Raw genomic sequence first — 18962 nt, forward strand, 5'->3', positions numbered from 1 at the left:
ACGATAATCCGGGTCAGGCAGGTTCGGCAACAAAGGCAATCTCAGGCACTAGGAACAGGAACACAGGAATAAGACCGGCAATGTGAGCATTGCAAGAGCTGGTTTAAATAGCCTGCCCGGTACTGACAGGTGCGCCTGGGTCCTAGTGCCTGCCAGCACTGTCATTGGTGACGGGCGCACCTGGGTCCTAGTGCCCGCCTGCCTCTATGTCTTGTTGGAATCCTATGCATGTGCAGATTTATGCGTCATGGTGATCTTCTCGTTCCCTGATACTTTGACAGGCTGCAGGCAGCGGAGCTGGATGCTTTGCCTACCAGGTGTATTATAAGGCCAGCATTGCACCCACAGGGGCCGGACCCCCCATGTACAAGGGGCCTAAGAGATACCATCAGCTTGTGTCCCATTCCACCAGACTCCTAGAACTGGAAGAGGACATTTTTGGGGGGATGTGTTGTAGAAGAACCCAGACCACGGTATTGTGCGGTGAAAATATCATCCAACTTTATTCATCATATATATGTGACACTTTAACAACAGAAGGAAAGAGATAGATTGTTTACATTTCAAGGATCTATTTATATCATCTATGCTAAGAAACTGATTAACATATGACACGCCCCTCATTAATACCAGCCCCACCCACTTATGTAACCCTCTAAACATCCAAATCCCTGTAACTTCCCAGAAGACACTTTCATCTTTTATCCATAACAAGCTGATTGGGTACAAGAGAACCCCGAGCCCCTCCTGCTCATTCCCACACAAGTCCATGTCACCATCTACAAGGTGAGAGGACCTGAAGGAGAACAAGACCATGACCACCAGGACCATCGCCTGACTGAAGCCATGCTCACATTTCTTTCTAATGCTGCTTCTATGGTCTACTCAGATATAGATTTGGCAGATGTACATTCGTGTCTTCAAGGAGCTGATCAAACATGATCTGTGCTTGACTATCTTTTTTGGGGACCAGAGGTGACATTAGGGGTCTGATAGACCTCTTGTGTTTCTTTAAAGAGGATCTGTGACCAGCAATATGTTATCACATGCGAGGCTATTAACCCCCTATATGGCAATAATAAAGTTCAGAGGAAGAAAAGTGTAAAGTAACACACTGTAAATGAAAAAACACACAAAACACATTTTAAAGCCCCCAGTTCCCGTATACATGAGCAATTGCAAGGGTTGGGTGCGGTTATGTAGGAAAACATCAATCACACTACACATTGTACATATCTCTGCACACACCAGAGAGAGAGGAATAACTCTAGGGCCATCATTCATGGTTCACTATATAAACTGATGACTGTAAAGGCTTTTAAAGCGTCACCTATGGACAATTTCTGGTACTGAAGTTTGTCACCATTTCACAAATACGCACAATTTTGGCATGTTTGGTATCTATATACTTGATGCCAACTCAATATTTTACATTTCACCAAACAAATTGGGTCATATATTGTGTTTTTTGTGTATTAAAAATATCTTTAGTGGGATTTTTTTTACAGAAAATATGCATTTGACAAATAGCTGTGCTAATATCCTGTGACATAGAAAATGGGAACCACCACCATTATATTCTCCAGGGTCTCTGCTTCAGAAAACAAAACGTTTGTGGGTTTCAAGTAATCTTCTGTTCTAAAATGTGAATGTAATCATGTGCATAAAAAAGCAAAATCAACTCAGCAAAACACACAACAGCAACAATGTATAAAATTATCATCAAATCTATAGTAGCAACTAATGGCCTAAGGAGCAAAGCCACCATATTACTCAACCAAGTTCCAGCTAAACCCATCCAAGAAAATGGATCCCACTTCCCCCCACCCAGGTGACTGTTGGAACTCCTTTACCTTGTGTAGATATCTCCTTCTGAGATCCTCATGATCTAATATAAATGTACAACACTCTCCGACACCAGTTTGTAGGCTCCACCTTGATCTTCTGAGAGATAGTCAGCCACCATGTAGTTCTGTGACACCACCTTAGGTGATGGAGCCACTTCTGCTGTCAGCTCGGCTATACCATCAATGGTGTCATTGGTTATCTGATCCATGACTCCAGTACACCGGTTCATTTTACTCATCTTAGATTACTTAGATTCCCCATCCCGTCTATGAAGGGCTCACTGCATAAAACATCTCCACTCCAGAGAAAATGTTTCTTCTCACTGGAAGGCCAGGGGAGTATTGGGAGAAATTAAGGCTTTCCCTTACAGATATGGGGGAGGGGCAACATCACCTAAAGTACAGCTATGGGTGGAATTGAAGGGAAGACATTTTAGGGTGCTCCTTCCACACAAGAAGCAATGTATCTGGAAGGACTAGGAATCCATTGGACCAATGGGGATTAAACATTCTGCAATACATTGAGACACCATGAAATGTTACTGGCCTGTGATTGGCTCTCCTATTGTTAGTGAAGTGAGACTCCCCTTGTCGGTGTCATTAATGGAAAGAAACCATGTGAAATGTTTCCCCCAAATCCAAAAGGTGACCCCCTTGGGTAGGTACCCATCCTACTATTCCTGATATGAGTTTGTAGTCCCTGCTACTACAGGAAACATGCGGGCGATCATTTACACCTTTTACAGCAGGACAGTAAATATCAGAACACAATTCAAACATCAGACCAACAGCAGGAAGTCTGCTAACTGAATGTGTAATGCAATCTGTCATTAGCATTCCCAGAGTTCCCTCTGCAACATAGTTGTATCAGCTGTTGGTCCTGTCTGTACATCTGTTATTTTCCCACCTTCTGTAACAGGGTGACAACCCTGATCATTCTGCAGGAACATTACACAGCAGCGTTGTCACCCTGTACAGGGAAGTCTTAGATAGATTATAAGTAAGACACACAACAAGTAAAGCCCAACTTCAGCTAACGCTTCTACAGCAGTTACAGCAACAGGTTCTCTATAAGGTCCAACCCCCCATATGAATGACGACTGACAGTTGTGAGCACCACCAGCACTGTTATAGGATTTGCCCCAACCCCTCCAACTGCCATTTTTCCCAAAAGACTTGGCCTTCTACAGGAAGTAGACAAAGAAAATCTACTGGGAGGGACAACAAAAAATAATACAATAGGAGACTCAGAAAAACAAAGCCTGCTCTGCTAATGACAGATTTCATTATTAATGTCATTACTGATGTTGCCCATAGTTACACTTTGGTGCCAACGTTGTAATATTTCCAGGGAGAAGAAGTTTTCTTTACAAACTTTCCACCAAAAAGAGATGTGTGCACTCAGAGTGATTATTGTGAACCCCAATCAGAGGAATGTCAGTCCCCCGGAAGAAGTGGTAGGAATATGACCGCACACTCAGCACTTTGTAAGTTCAGATCTCTGGCAGTTGTATTGTGTGATTAGTCTATGGAGAGGAGTAATAGCTGGAAAGAGAAAACATGGAACAAGGATTTCTGATCTTCACCTGATGGAATCCCATTTGGCAGAACCACATGGAACACAAGTGGCCAGCTGGGCTTACGTTTTACTGCTGAATACATCCCCTAAATCAGCAGTAACTCAGTATTGGAAGGCCTGCATCAGCTTGGGATGTTGTTTTCTCACTGAACAGAGACTTCTTTCTAGCTGGTGTCACAGACACAGACCTGCCTGAAAGGTTGTCACCCATGAGAAGATATCCTACAACCTCACAAACACCCCCTTTCCTCTCTATGATCACAATGTCATCACCTTCACAGTCTCCTCATCTTCAAACACCTATCCCTCCAAGCAGCAATTACCTGCAGAAACCTTCACAACTTGAACCCTTCTCCTTTCCACTCTGCAACTGACCGCCTCTATGACAGAATCTCTCCCCTGTCCTGCCCTGACCTGGCCACTGCTGTCTACAACAGTTCACTTTCATCCACATTAGACTCACTTGCTCCCCTAACAACATGAAGCATCAGGCCCCGCCCATTACAACCTTGGCAGACTGACAACACCAGAGATCTTAAACGACATAGTCGTGTGCTGGAGCGAATGTGGCGTAAAACCAAATCTCACCAAGCATTCACCCGATATAAATCTGCTTTCTTCACATACAATTCCTCCCTCCATGCTGCCAGACAAGGTTTCTCAGAAGCCTGTCTCACCACCTGCCCCCTGGATCCTGTCCCCTCACAACTACTACGGTCACCTCTTCTTCCATCCCTTACATCTTCAATCCCTTGCTCCCTTAATCTTCAATCTTTCCATCTCTACTGGTGCCTTCCCCTCCCCTCTAAAGCATGCGCACATCACTCCCATACTTAAAAAGCCCTCCCTGGACCCCACCAACCTGAACAACTTAAGACCCATCCCCCTGCTCTTGTTTACCTTTAAACTAGTAGAACACTTAGTCTACAATCGCCTGAGCTCCTAACTCACCAACAACAACCTTCTTGACCCTTTACAGTCTGGCTTTCGCTCACTACACTCCACTGAAACTGCCCTACTAAAACTCACTAATGATCTACTAACTGCTAAACCAATGGCCACTGCTCCTTACTCTTACTACATGACCTCTCCGCGGCTTTTGATACGGTTAACCATCCCCTCCTCCTCAAAAAACTCCACTCTCTTGGCCTCCAAGACTCCGCTCTCTCCTGGTTCTCCTCCTACCTATCACAGTGCTCCTTCAGCAATACCTTTAACTCTGTCTCCTCCTCTCCACTCCCTCTTTCTGTAGGGGTTCCTCAAGGTTCTGTCCTTGGACCCCTACTCTTCTCCATCTACACCTCCTCCCTTTGTCACTTGATAAACACCCATGGCTTTAAGTACCATCTCTATGCTGATGACACACAAATCTATCTTTTTCCTCCTCACCTCACCCCTTCAGTCTCCTCTCGCATTACTACCCTACTAAGCGACATATCAGCATGGATGTCACTCCACTTCCTCAAACTCAATCTTTCCAAAACTGAGCTCTTAGTATTCCCTCCAGCCCATGCCCCTACCCCTGACTTCTCCATCAAGATCAATAACACAATCATCAGTCCCTCCCCTCATTCCAGGGTACTAGGTGTAATCCTAGACTCCCATCTGTCCTTTCATTCCCAAATCCAATCGCTGTCCAAATCTTGTAGACTTCACCTCCGCAACATCTCCAAGATACGGCCGTTCTTAACCTCGGAAACCACTAAGCAACTTATTCACTCCCTTGTTATATCTCGCCTTGACTATTGTAACTCCCTCCTCATTGCAGGATATCCCCTCTTCAGTCTATCATGAATGCTACTGCCATCATCCACCTTACTTACCGTTCTGTATCAGACACCCCTATCTGCCAATCCCTCCACCCCTCTCTGTCAATCCCTCCACTGGCCTGCATTCAGTGTTTTCCACCCCTCTCTGCCACTCCCTCCACTGGCCTACACCCCTCTCTGCCAATCCCTCCACTGGTCTCCACTCAGTGTCCTTCAGCCCACTCTGCCAATCCCTCCACTGGCCTACACCCCTATCTGCCAATCCCTCCACTGGTCTCCACTCAGTGTCCTTCACCCCACTCTGCCAATCCCTCCACTGGCCTACACCCCTCTCTGCCAATCCCTCCACTGGTGTCAGGGATCGCGGCTCTGGGTTCAGCGACCGTGGCCCCCCTCCCGGAGCATGCGCACTGGCGGCAGATCACGCCGGGACACAGGCACTAGGTCCCGGCGAGCCGCGGCTGACAGGATGCCGCGCATGCGCAGTAGGAGCCGCGGGCACGCCTCAGGCATCCAATGACAGCCGGGGGCGCGTCCTGGCCGGCCAATGACAATGCAGGGCGCACTATTTAAAGATGCCCTGCACTGTCACAGATTGCCGCAAGGTCTATCTGTGATCCTGAGTTCCTGTACCTGTTAAGTGACCCTGATTGACCCTGACTACGCTGCCTTCTCATGTGATTTGACCCGGATTGCCCTGACTACTCTGCCTTCTCCTACTCTGACCCCCGGCTTGTCTGACCATTCTACAGACTGACTTACCCTGCTGACCCTGCGTGTGACCTGACTACTCTTTGCCTGCCGATTCGGTACTCCGCTTACCCCCTCGGGACCACGGCCCGTGACCACCCTGCTAGGTCCGCCATCCTCTTCACATCTGGCTCTCCCGGTACCTGCATAGGTCCCCGGAGGCTTCCTCTGCCACTGGTGGGCCTGCTTGGAGGTCGTGACCTGGCCCGGGTCTGTTACAAGTCCATCCCCACCATCTGGGGCCCTGGTGAAAGCACAGACCGGGCTTAGACTCCACGCTCTGGGTAGGTCTGTCAGCTGGCAGCCTGAGGCACCATCTGGCGGATCCTAACAACTGGCCTCCATTCAGTGTTCTCCACCCCTCTCTGCCAATCCCTCCACTGGCCTCCGCTCAGTGTCCTTCACCCCACTCTGCCAATCCCTCCACTGGCCTCCGCTCAGTGTCCTCCACCCCTCTCTGCCAATCCCTCTACTGGCTTCCCATTGCCCAATGAATAAAATTCAAAACATTAACAATAACATATAAAGCCATTTATAACTCTGCCCCAAATTACATCACCGATCTTGTCGCCAAATATCACCCAAACCGTCCTGTGTTTCTCGCACGATCCCCTGCTCTCTTGCTCCCTTGTCTCCTCCCCCCATGCTCGTTTCCAGAGCTTCCCCCATCCTCTGGAACTCTCTACCCCAATTTATCAGACTATCGCCTACTCTGCTCACTTTTAGGCGATCTCTGAAAACCTCTCTCTTCAGGGAAGCCTATCCTGCCCTCAGCTAATAATGGAATCTTCTACTCTTCCTACCAGTCCATCCCCCGCAATTACTACCTTTTGTACCACTAGCTCCTCCCTCCTAGATTGTAAGCTCCGAGGAGCAGGGCCCTCCTATCCCTCTTGTATTGAACTGTATTGTTGCTGTATTGTCTCCCGTTATATTGTAAAGCGCTGAGCATACTATTGGCGCCATAAATCCTGTATAATAATAATAATAATATTAATGAGAGATGAAATGTGGAAAGAAGGCATTGATAATGGGAGAGGAGATGGAACAGGTAATGGGAGGAGTGGCCAAGGTGGGCTTAGCTGGAGACCTCAAGCCTGACTGATCATGTATCAATAGTCAGAAGAACCTGGAATGGACTCTCCCACTGAGGCTTCAGAGACTTGGTAAGATGACAATAGACCCCATCCTAGTCTCTGGTACTGAGGCAGTGTTGGTCATGTATTACCTCAGGATCCAGAAATGAAGAAAATGCTTGGAAACACAACTCAGTTGGTGAATCATGAAAATGCATTGCATGTTCAGTCAAAGCTCCATAAAAAAGATAAAGATGAGAATCATGAGGGAAGCTATTCAGTTATTGATGCTTATCTTAAAAAGATTGTCAAAAGATAAAATATTCAAATCCCTTCTAGTTGTGTATTGATGGACATAAGCACTAAACTCAGTTCATCCGATCATTACATTCCAGTTTGCTCAGATTTTAGTTTGTGTCTTTTAAAGTAGCATTATATCTTTTCCTTTCTCTAGTTTGTGGGATGACATTGGGGATGTGAAACTAACTTGTGACACCTGAAACTTCTTTAATATCCCTTTTATTCCAGAATTTAATCAATGAAGAAATTTGTGAATCCTCCGGTGATAAATTAGACCGGCATTAACTGTAAAAGTTTTATCACATTCAGAACACTGATATGGCTTCTCTCCAGTGTGAATCCTCTGGTGTCTGATAAGATCTGACTTCACTGTAAAAGCTTTATCACATTCAGAACACTGATATGACTTCTCTCCAGTGTGAATCCTCTGGTGTGTGATAAGATGTGACTTCTGAGTAAAAGCTTTATCACATTCAGAACACTGATATGACTTCCCTCCATTGTGAATCCTCTGGTGTGTGATAAGATGTGACTCCCGTGTAAAAGCTTTATCACATTCAGAACAATGATATGGCTTCTCTCCCTTGCAAGCCTTTTGGTGTATGATATATTTTCTCTCCATTGTAAAATCTCCAAACAAGTAGTTTGAAATGACTCCTCTTATGTATACTGGGGTTGGACTTTATTGTAAAGCCATTGTCACTTCCAGAACACTGAAATTACTTTTCTCCTGCTGGATCAATGTGGAAGAGGATCCAAACCATGACTTTTAGAACACAGATATGACTTGTATCCCGTGTGAATCCTCCAGTGAACTGCAGTAAAGACTTTCAGTCAATTAAGACATCCATGTGTTTTATTTTCCATGTGACTCAGCTGTATTCATGAAGACCAAAATGTCCTAAAACCTGGTTCATCAATCTACCTGTAGAGAAAGAAAAAAGAATTGTATATAAAGGCCTACATAAAGTTGCTTTCTATTTTTAATGTTCATTACTAAATATATCTTATGAATAGAAAGAATATGTACAGCATTATCTACAGTATTTTTTTAATCAAATAGATTTTATTAACAAAGTTTCTAAGTGCGCACAGTATTCCCAACATTCAGCCCAGACAATGGAGTCATACATTCTCACGTATAGGCAGTTGTGGCACTGTTACAGATCATACAGAACAATAACTTGCTTTGTCTATGGTGTCACTTTTACCTTTTATAAACAAATGAACAGAGAAAAGAAGAAACAGCCTAGAACAATTCAGCTGTACATGGCAAGTAACTCCCCCCAGTACATACATAGATATCTGACACCGTTCAATGAGGCCCGTGTCTCCAGGATCATACCTCAAGTATGGGTCTCCAATGTAGTTGGTCTCAGAGACTCCGCTCTCTCCTGGGTCTCCTCCTATCTATCCCAGCGCTCCTTCAGTGTTACCTATAACGCTGCCACATCCCCTTCACTCCCTCTCTCTGTCGGGGTTCCTCAAGGTTCTGTCGTCGGACCCTTCCTCTTCTCCATCTACACCTCCTCCCTTGGCCAATTGATAAACTCCCACGGCTTCTACTACCATCTCTATGCCGATGACCCACAAATCTATCTCTCTACCCCTCACCTCACCCCCTCAGTCTCCAATCGCATCACCACCCTACTAAGTGACATATCGGACTGGATGTCACTCCACTTCCTCAAACTCAACCTTTCCAAAACTGAGCTTCTAGTATTCCCCCCAACCCGTGCCCCCCCCCCTCCCGACTTTTCCATCAAGATCAACAACACTATTATTATACAGTATTTGTATAGCACCAACAGTTTGCTCAGCGCTGTACATTATAATGGGAGACAGTACACGGTGGATGAGTCTGGCTGCAGAATTCAGGATAGACTGAAGTGGGGATAGCCTGTGTTGGGGTAGGCCGGTGAGGAGGGAGTTACAGTAGTCAAGTTGTGATATAATAAGGGAGTGAATGAGTTGCTTTGTAGTTTCTGGAGTTAGGAACGTGCGTATTTTGGAGATGTTACAGAGGTGGAGTCTGTATGAATTTGTCAGCAATTGGACCTGGGGCTGGAAAGACAGATTGGAGTCTAGAATGACACCTAATACTCTGGCTTGCGGGGTGGGACTGATGGTGATGTTGTTGGTCATGATGAAGAGGTCAGGGGGGCACAGGCTGGGGGGAAAACTAGGAGCAAGGTTTTGGCAAGGTTTAATTTGAGGAATTGGAGTCTGATATGTCCGGTCTGATATGTCGTTCAGAAGGCTAGTGATTCGGGCGGAGACTGAAGGGGTGAGACGGGGAGTAGAGAGATAGATTTGAGTGTCATCGTCATAGAGATGGTAGTTGAAGCCGTGAGAGTGTATCAGTTGACCAAGGGAGGAGGTGTAGATGGAGAAGAGAAGGGGCCCGAGGACAGAACCTTGAGGGACCCCAACAGAGAGGGGGAGGTGGCAGCATTATAGGTAACACTGAAGGAGCGTTGTGATAGATAGGAAGAGAGCCAGGAGAGAGCGGAGTCTCTGAGGCCAAAAGAGTATAGTTTTTTGAGGAGGAGGGGGTGGTTGACCGTGTCGAAAGCTGCAGAGGTCGAGGAGTAGGAGGACTGAGTAGTGGCCATTGGCTTTGGAGGCTAGCAGGTCATTGGTGAGTTTGAGTAGGGCGGTTTCAGTGGAGTGTAGGGGACGGAAGACAGATTGTAGGGGATCAAGGAGGTTGTTGTCGGTGAGGTGGGAACTCAGGTGATTATAGACTAAGCATTCAAAGAGTTGGGATGTAAATGGCAGCAGGAAGATGGGTCTTAGGTTGTTTAGGTCAGAGGGATCCAGGGAGGGTTTTTAAAGTATGGGAGTGATGTGCGCATTCTTCAGAGGGGAGGGCAATGTGCCAGTAGAGAGGGAAAGATTAAAGATGTGGGTGAGGGAGCGTAGGATGGAGGAGGATGGTGATCGTAGGAGTTGTGTAGGGACAGGATCCAGGGGGCAGGTGGTAAGGTGAGCTTCAGAGAAGAGCTTAGTGATTTTCAGTCCCACCCCTCATGCCAGGGTACTAGGTGTCATCCTAGACTCCAATCTGTCCTTTCAGCCCAAGGTCTAATCACTGACAAACTCATGTAGACTTCACCTCCGCAACATCTCCAAGATATGCTCGTTCCTAACCTCGAAAACCACTAAGCAACTCATTCACTCCCTTATTATATCACGCCTTGACTATTGTAACTCCCTCCTCACTGGCCGACCTCATCGCAGACTATCTCCACTCCAGTTCATCATGAATGCTGCTGCCAGACTCATTCACCTTACTAACCGTTCTGTATCAGCCACCTCTCTGCCAATCCCTCCACTGGCCTCCACTCAGTATCCTCCACCCCTCTCTGCCAATCCCTTCACTGGCTTCCAATTGCCCAGCGGATAAAATTGAAAACACTAACACTGAAGTATAAAGCCGTTCATAACACTGCCCTCAACTACATCACCGACCTTGTCTCTAAATACGACCCAAACCGTACTCTCCACTCCTCGCAAGACCTCCTACTCTCTAGCTCCCTTGTCTCCTCCTCCCATGCTCACCTCCAGGATTTCTCACGGGCTTCCCCCATCCTCTGGAACTCCCTACCCCAAGCTATCAGGCTATCGCCTCCTCTGCTCACTTTTAGGCGCACTCTGAAAACTCATCTCTTCAGGGAAGCCTACCCCGACCCCAGCTAACTACTGGAATCCCCTACTCCCCCAACCACTCCATCCCCCACAGCTAATTACCTCTTGTACCACTATCCCCTCTCTCCTAGATTGTAAGCTCCAAGGAGCAGGGCCCTCTAATCCCTCTTGTACTGAACTGTATTGTTACTGTACTGTCTCCCTCCATAAAGTAAAGAGACCAAGAGGCACACCCGAGGAATATTGAACATCAACATTATAATACTGGTCATATCGTTCCACTTTTTGAATAATTTTGGACATCTCCAAAACATGTGTATCAAATCCCCGACATCAACACTACAATTGGGGTATTAAGGGGAAATCCCTCCTGTCCTAGCTGAACAATTGAGCTGGAGTCCTGAATGATCTATGCAAAAGAAATGACTGAGTTTCTGTGAAGAGGACAGAGAGATGAGAGGTATGGAGGTCACAATCACCTCCCACCACTCTCTCTTAGAATCAAAAGACTGGAATAAATAGATGAGAGATCATTCCTTTCCCACTGGTGCCATCTGAAGCCCATTAACAAGTGTGAGAGTGATGTGAAATCTGTATCTGATGGAAGTAGAAACCGATGGATGGGATCTAATGTGTCTACGAAGTCCCACCTGGTAAGATGTTGAAGTTGGGCAGCTATAATATAAAGTCTAACATTTGGTATTGCTAGGCCTCCTTGGTCTTCACCATACTGTAGAGTAGTGAGTGTGATTCTAGCTGCCGGCTTCTTCTAAATGAGTTCCCCAAACTGGGAGTCTATACTGGAAAACCACTTACGAGGTGTCCACATGGGAGAATTGTGGAGTATACAGTTGAAACTCTAAAAATTAGAATATGGTGCAAAATTTCATTTATTTCAGTGCAGCAACTGAAAAGGTGAAACTAATATATGAGATAGACTCATTACATGCAAAGCCGTAATTTGTCATCATTGTGATGATTATGGCTTACAGCTCATGAAAACCCCAAATCCACAATCTCAGAAAATGAGAATTTTGTGAAAAGGTGGAATATTCTCGGCTCAAAGTGTCCCACTCTAATCAGATAATTAAGCCATAACACCTGCAAAGGGTTCCTGAGCCTTTAAATGGTCTCTGAGTCTTGTTCAGTAGGAATCACAATCATGGGAAAGACACCATCACTGACACCCTCCATAAGGAGGGAAAGCCTCAAAAAGGTCATTGCAGAAGAAGCTGGATGTTCCCAAAGTGCTGTATCAAAGCACATTAAAAAAAAGTTATGTGGAAGGGAAAAGTGTGGAAGAAAAAGGTGCACAAGCAGCAGGGATGACCACAGCCTGGAGAGGATTGGCAGGAAAAGGCCATTCAAAAGTGTTGGGGACTTTCACAAGGAGTGGACTGAGGCTAGAGTCAGTGCATCAAGAGCCACCACACACAGACGGATCCTGGACATGAACTTCAAATGTCGTATTCCTCTTGTCAAGCCACTCCTGAACAACAAACAATGACAGAAGCGTCTTACCTGGGCTAAAGAAAAACAGACCTGGTCTGTTGCTCAGTGGTCCAAAGTCCTCTTTTCTGATGAGAGCAACTTTTGCATCTCATTTTGAAACCAAGGATACCGAGTATGGAGGAAGAATGGAGAGGCCCAAGGACCCCGAGTATGGAGGAAGAATGGAGAGGCCCAAGGACCCCGAGTATGGAGGAAGAATGGAGAGGCCCAAGGACCCCAAGTATGGAGGAAGAATGGAGAGGCCCAAGGACCCAGAGTATGGATGAAGAATGGAGAGGCCCAAGGACCCCAAGTATGGAGGAAGAATGGAGAGGCCCAAGGACCCCAAGTATGGAGGAAGAATGGAGAGGCCCAAGGACGCCGAGTATGGAGGAAGAATGGAGAGGCGCACACTGCAAGATGCTTGAAGTCCAGTGTGAAGTTTCCACAGTCTGTGTTGATTTGGGGAGCCATGTCATCTGCTGGTGTTGGCCCACTGTGCTTCATTAAGTCCAGGGTCACCACAGCCGTCTACCAGGAGATTTTGGAGCACTTCATGCTTCCTTTCACAGACGAGCTTTATGGGGATGCGGACTTCATTTTCCAGCAGGCCTTGGCACCGCCCACACTGCCAAAAGCAACAAAACTTGGTTCAATGACCGTGGGATTACTGTGCTTGATTGGCCAGCAAACTCGCATGACCTGAACCCCATAGAGAATCTATGGGGCATTTCCAAGAGAAAGATGAGAGACATGAGACCGAACAATGCAGAAGAGCTGAAGGCCGCTATTGAAGCATCCTGGTCTTCCATAACACCTCAGCAGTGCCACAGGCTGATAGCTTCCATGCCACGCCGCATTGAGGCAGTAATTGCTGCAAAAGGGGCCCAAACCAAGTACTGAGTACATATGCAGCTTCTACTTTTCAGAGGTGCGATATTGTTCTATGTACAATCCTTGTTTTATTGATTGCATGGAATATTCTCATTTTCTGAGATTGTGGATTTGGGGTTTTCATGAGCTGTAAGCCATAATCATCACAATGATGACAAATCACGGCTGGAACTATCTTGCTTTGCATGGAATGAGTCTCATATATTAGTTTCACCTTTTAAGTTGCTGCACTGAAATCAATGAATGAATGCACCATATTCTCATTTGAAGAGTTTCACCTGTATACCCTGATCCCACAGATCACCTACCTCCCCCATATCCCACAGATCACCTCCCTCTTGTTTTGCAGATGTTTCCGGAAAGAATCTTCATTATTTATATTGGACTTGAACTAAAGTTTATTTGGTTTAATGTTGTATAGATAGCCCCTCCCCCTTTCCCAGAAATGCATTGCAGTTCTAGCCTCATGGCAAGAAGCAGAAACATTATGATCTTTTGACCGATCGAATGTTCATTGTTGTAAGATTCTCTCAGTTTATGGAAGAAACTTCACAAGATCTACAAGATGTCTTATCGATGGAGTCACTGACTGTGGTATCCAACTGAGGATGAAGTTATCACCATCTCATCACAACTGTAAGTTACAGAGATCACACTATCAATGCTTAGATTGGAGAGACAGAACACCTATACATAGCCGCCCCCGGCTTCTCACCCCTCCCCCATACATACCCATCCCCGGCTTCTCACCCCTCCCCCATACATACCCGTCACAGGCTTCTCACCCCTCCCCCATACATACCCGTCCCCGGCTTCTCACCCCTCCCGCACACATACCCGTCCCCAGCTTCTCACCCCTTCCCCATACACATCCCTCCTCAGCTTATCACCCCTCCCCAACTTCTCACCCCTCCCCATACACATTCCTCCCCAGCTTCTCACCCCTCCCCATACACATCCCTCCCCAGCTTCTCACCCCTCCCCATACGCATCCCTCCCCAGCTTCTCACCCCTCTCCATACACATCCCTCCTCAGCTTCTCACCCCTCCCCATACACATCCCTCCTCAGCTTCTCACCCCTCCCCCATACACATCCCTCCCCAGCTTCTCACCCCTCCCCCATACACATCCCTCCCCAGCTACTCACCCCTCCCCCATACACATCTCCCCCAGCTTCTCAAACCTCCCCCATACACATCCCTCCCCAGCTTCTCACCCCTCCCCCATACACATCCCCCCAAGCTTCTCAAACCTCCCTCATACATATCCTCTCCCAACTTTTCACCACTTCCCATATATATCACTGCCCAGCTTCTCACCCCCTCCCCCATACACATCCCTTCTGAGCTTCTCACCCCTCCCCCATACACATCTCTCCCCAGCTTCTCACCCCTCCCCCATACATATCTTCCTTGGCTTCTTGCCCCTACACCATACACAGCTGTAACGGAACCGACCCAGACTGTGCTTGAGTACTTCCGTTAGAATACCGCTTCCCCCTCCGAACACCGACCACAGACACCACAGCCGCCCATACAAGACTAGACACCAGTCCTGAAGTAAACCAGGAGGTAGACTACTTTATTTGAACACAGATACAATATACAGTCAGGTCCATAAATGTTGGGACATGGACACAATTCTAACATTTTTGGCTCTATACACCACCACAATGGATTTGAAATGAAATGAACAAGATGTGCTTTAACTGCAGACTGTCAGCTTTAATTTGAGGGTATTTACATCCAAATCAGGTGAACGGTGTAGGAATTACAACAGTTTGCATATGTGCCTCCCACTTGTTAAGGGACCAAAAGTAATGGGACAGAATAATAATCATAAATCAAATTTTCACTTTTTAATACTTGGTTGCAAATCCTTTGCAGTCAATTACAGCCTGAAGTGTGGAACGCATAGACATCAGCAGACGCTGGGTGTCATCCCCGGTGATGCTCTGCCAGGCCTCTACTGCAACTGTCTTCAGTTCCTGCTTGTTCTTGGGGCATTTTCCCTTCAGTTTTGTCTTCAGCAAGTGAAATGCTCAATCGGATTCAGGTCAGGTGATTGGCCATTGCAGAACATTCCACTTCTTTGGTTGCTTTTGCAGTCTGCTTTGGGTCATTGTCCATCTGCACTGTGAAGCGTCCAATGAGTTGTGAAGCATTTGGCTGAATAGGAGCAGATAATATTCCCGAAACACTTCACAATTCATCCGGCTGCTTTTGTCAGCAGTCACATCATCAATAAATACAAGAGAAGCAGTTCCATTGGCAGCCATACATGCCCACGCCATGACACTACCACCACCATGATCACTGATGAGGTGGTATGCGACGGATCATGAGCAGTTCCTTCTCCATACTCTTCTCTTCCCATCACTCTGGTACAAGTTGATGTCGGTCTCATCTGTCCATAGGATGTTGTTCCAGAACTGTGAAGGCTTTTTTACATGTCGTTTGGCAAACTCTAATCTGGCCTTCCTGTGTTTGAGGCTCACCAATGGTTTCCATCTTGTGGTGAACCCTCTGTATTCACTCTGGTGAAGTCTTCTCTTGATTGTTGCCTTTGACACACATACACCTACCTCCTGGAGAGTGTTCTTGATCTGGCCAACTGTTGTGAAGGGTGTTTTCTTCACCAGGGAAAGAATTCTTCGGTCATCCACCACAATTGTTTTCCGTGGTCTTCCGGGTCTTTTGGTGTTGCTGAGCTCACCGGTGCGTTCCTTCTTTTTAAGAATGTTCCAAACAGTTGTTTTGGCCACGCCTAATGTTTTTGATATCTCTCTGATGGGTTTGTTTTTTTTTCTGCCTAATGATGGCTTGCTTCACTGATAGTGACAGCTCTTTGGATCTCATCTTAAGAGTTGACAGCAACAGATTCCAAATGCAAATAGCACTCTTGAAATTAACTCTGGACCTTTTATCTGCTCATTGTAATTGGGATAATGAGGGAATAACACACACCTGGCCATGGAACAGCTGAGAAGCCTATTGTCACATTACTTTTGGTCCCTTAACAAGTGGGAGGCACATATGCAAACTGTTGTAATTCCTACACCGTTCACCTGATTTGGATGTAAATATCCTCAAATTAAAGCTGACAGTCTGCAGTTAAAGCACATCTTTGTTGTTTCATTTCAAATCCATTGTTGTGGTGTATAGAGCCAAAAATGTTAGAATTGTGTTGATGTCCCAATATTTATGGACCTGACTGTATGTAGGACCCAATAAAGGTATAATATTTGGGGCAGAATTGTCATTTTTTACAATCATGATACAACCCATCCATGAGAGGGGTAGTTTGAACCAGGATGTCATAAGATTAGTAAGGTGTGTTAACATAGGAGGGTAGTTAGCAGAATATAGAATATTGAGGTCTGCCATCAGCTTGGGTCCTTGTCATGGTGTGCCAGGCTTGCTCTTCTCCCTCACTGCAGCTTCCCCACCTCTCCCCCCTCTCATCCTGTGAGAGGTGGGAATCAGTGTCACATGCGCCCGGCTCACTCTCTTTCCACTCACCGCACACAGTCGTGAAGCAGGATGAAGGGAGGGGACCACTGTGACCCCCCCTCGCCAGGAAATCCCGGCGGGGGGCCGCTGGGAGGTCTCTGTGTGTCCCCGGCAGGTGCAGGGCTTCCCGCGCTCGGCACCCCGCCAGAGACAAAGGCCGCGCTCCCTGCGCGTGGCTGGAGTGAGGGGGGCATGCCTCGTTACCCAGGCAACGTGGCGCTGGGCCGGCCGTTGCAACGAGGAAAGGTTGTGCGCGGCTTTTAAAAACGCCAGCGTGAGACCAGGCTTGCTCTCTCTCTCCCTTCCTCCTAATGCCGTCCGGCCGCTCTCCCTTGGTCCGCCACCACTGCTGTCGTGGGAGGTCAGTGTGGGGACCGGGCCTCCGCAGGCATCCCCGCTGAGCGCTCTGCATGAGCCCCCCTGTTCTAAGGTCAGACCCCGCAGCCATGCTACCCCCGCTGCTGTTCCTGGCCGCTGCGAGGGCCCCTGCTGCTGATCGCTAAGCCCCTGGAGGAGCTGGCCGCTGTGAGGGCTCCTGCTGCTGATCGCTAGACTGACGATCACTGCTGTCCCTTGAGAAGCTGGCCACTGTGAGGGCCGCCGTCCATTGCTGAGGGTCCCTGGAAGCTGCCTGCTGTTGAGCGTCCGCAAGTCGCCTACCTCCCTGAGAGCTGCCTGCTGCTGAGCATCAGCAAGTCGCCTACCGTGAGTGTCCCTTGAAACCATGAACTGCCCTTGGTGTGTGAACAGACTACCCGTGTCCTGAACTGTCCCTGTTGTGCGCACAGACTACCCGTGTCCTGAACTGTCCCTGTTGTGCGCACCGACCTCCCACGTGTCCTGAACTGTCCCTGTTGTGTGCACAGACTGTGTCCTGAACTGTCCCTGTTGTGCGCACAGACTACCCGAATCCTGAACTGTCCCTGTTAGGTGCGCACAGACTACCCGTGTCCTGAACTGTCCCTGTTGCGTGCACAGACTACCCATGTCCTGAACTGTCCGTTGTGCGCACTGACCCCCTCCGTGTCCTGAACGGTCCCTGATGTGCGCACCGACCTTCCCCGTGTCCTGAACTGTCCCTGTTGTGTGCACCGATGACCCTAGAAAGCTGGGTGGGAGCTGTGCTAGGCCAGACTCCACAGCTAGTGTCCCGTTGAGTCCCCATGAGCCCACTTACTGTGGGTGTCCCTACGAGCCACATGTTGCGGAGTGCCATGCACTGTTCTGATTGTCTTTCAGAGTTCAATAAAGTTTTGTGTGTTCCCCATCTTCTTCATGTGTTCTGTCCTGACTACGCTTCCGTTACAGTCCTAAATCAGGAATATATTGACTGGACCAAGAGAAGGGTGGAGGACGTCGTAGTTGTGACACAGTTAAGGAGGGTAGAGAGATATTAAGAGCTGTAGACTTTTTGGGATTCACAACCAGGTCCGAAATCAATGCAAATTGGTCCAGGCATTGGAGAAGGTTGGGTGCTGAGATCAAAGGAGAAGACATGAAGAGAAGATTGTCATCAGAGAAAAAGCATAACTTATGATGATGACCGCCAAGTTCTAATCCTTTAATATTTGTGTTAGTTCTTATCAGCTGTGCTAAAGGTTCATTCGCTAGAAAAGGAGGGGGGGGAGGGGCAGCCTTGCCTCATTCCCCTTTGTATGGAAAAAAAGTCTGACTTGTAACCCACGTACCTCAAGTAAGCCCTTGGGGAGGTGTAAAGGGGTGATATCCATTGGAGTCAAAGGCTTTTTTTATGTCTAAGGAAAGGAAACAGCCGGGTATGCGGCGTATGCAAGCTGCATGTTCTAGCAAAATCACTCTGTGGTCTCGGCTTGGCAGAGGGCGGTTTAAAACCCATCTGATCCTTGTGTATCAAGGTGCCTATGATGGAGTTCAGCCATGCAGATAGGATTTTTCTAGGATTTTAACATCCAAGTTAAGAAGGGAGATTGGTGTGTAATGAAGCCATGTGGTGTGATCTGATTGGGGTTCAGGTAGCATAGAAATGACTGCTGTTAGGGAGTCTGAGCAGAAAGAATAACCTTTGAGTAAGGCATTAAATGCATTAACCAATAAAGGTGGAAGGAGGTTAGTA

The 18962-nt window shown here is 47.3% G+C and overlaps 1 long non-coding RNA gene and 1 pseudogene across 1 annotated transcript in view; one reads left to right on the top strand and one right to left on the bottom strand.

Annotated features, from left to right (window-relative positions):
* LOC149470503 (uncharacterized) overlaps window positions 1-18962 on the top strand; it is a 322485-nt pseudogene that overhangs the window by 270410 nt on the left and 33113 nt on the right.
* The window catches only part of LOC149470507 (uncharacterized), a 29095-nt gene continuing 10609 nt past the window's right edge, over window positions 477-18962 (bottom strand). Inside the window, exon 2 of the long non-coding RNA XR_016308599.1 lies at window positions 477-8246. This is a non-coding gene — a long non-coding RNA (uncharacterized LOC149470507). The remainder of the gene's footprint in view (window positions 8247-18962) is intronic.

This window comes from Staurois parvus, unplaced genomic scaffold (genome assembly GCF_062004578.1).
Source record: "Staurois parvus isolate SC_StPar_1 unplaced genomic scaffold, SC_StPar_1.0 ptg000041l, whole genome shotgun sequence".
Lineage (NCBI taxonomy): Eukaryota > Metazoa > Chordata > Amphibia > Anura > Ranidae > Staurois > Staurois parvus.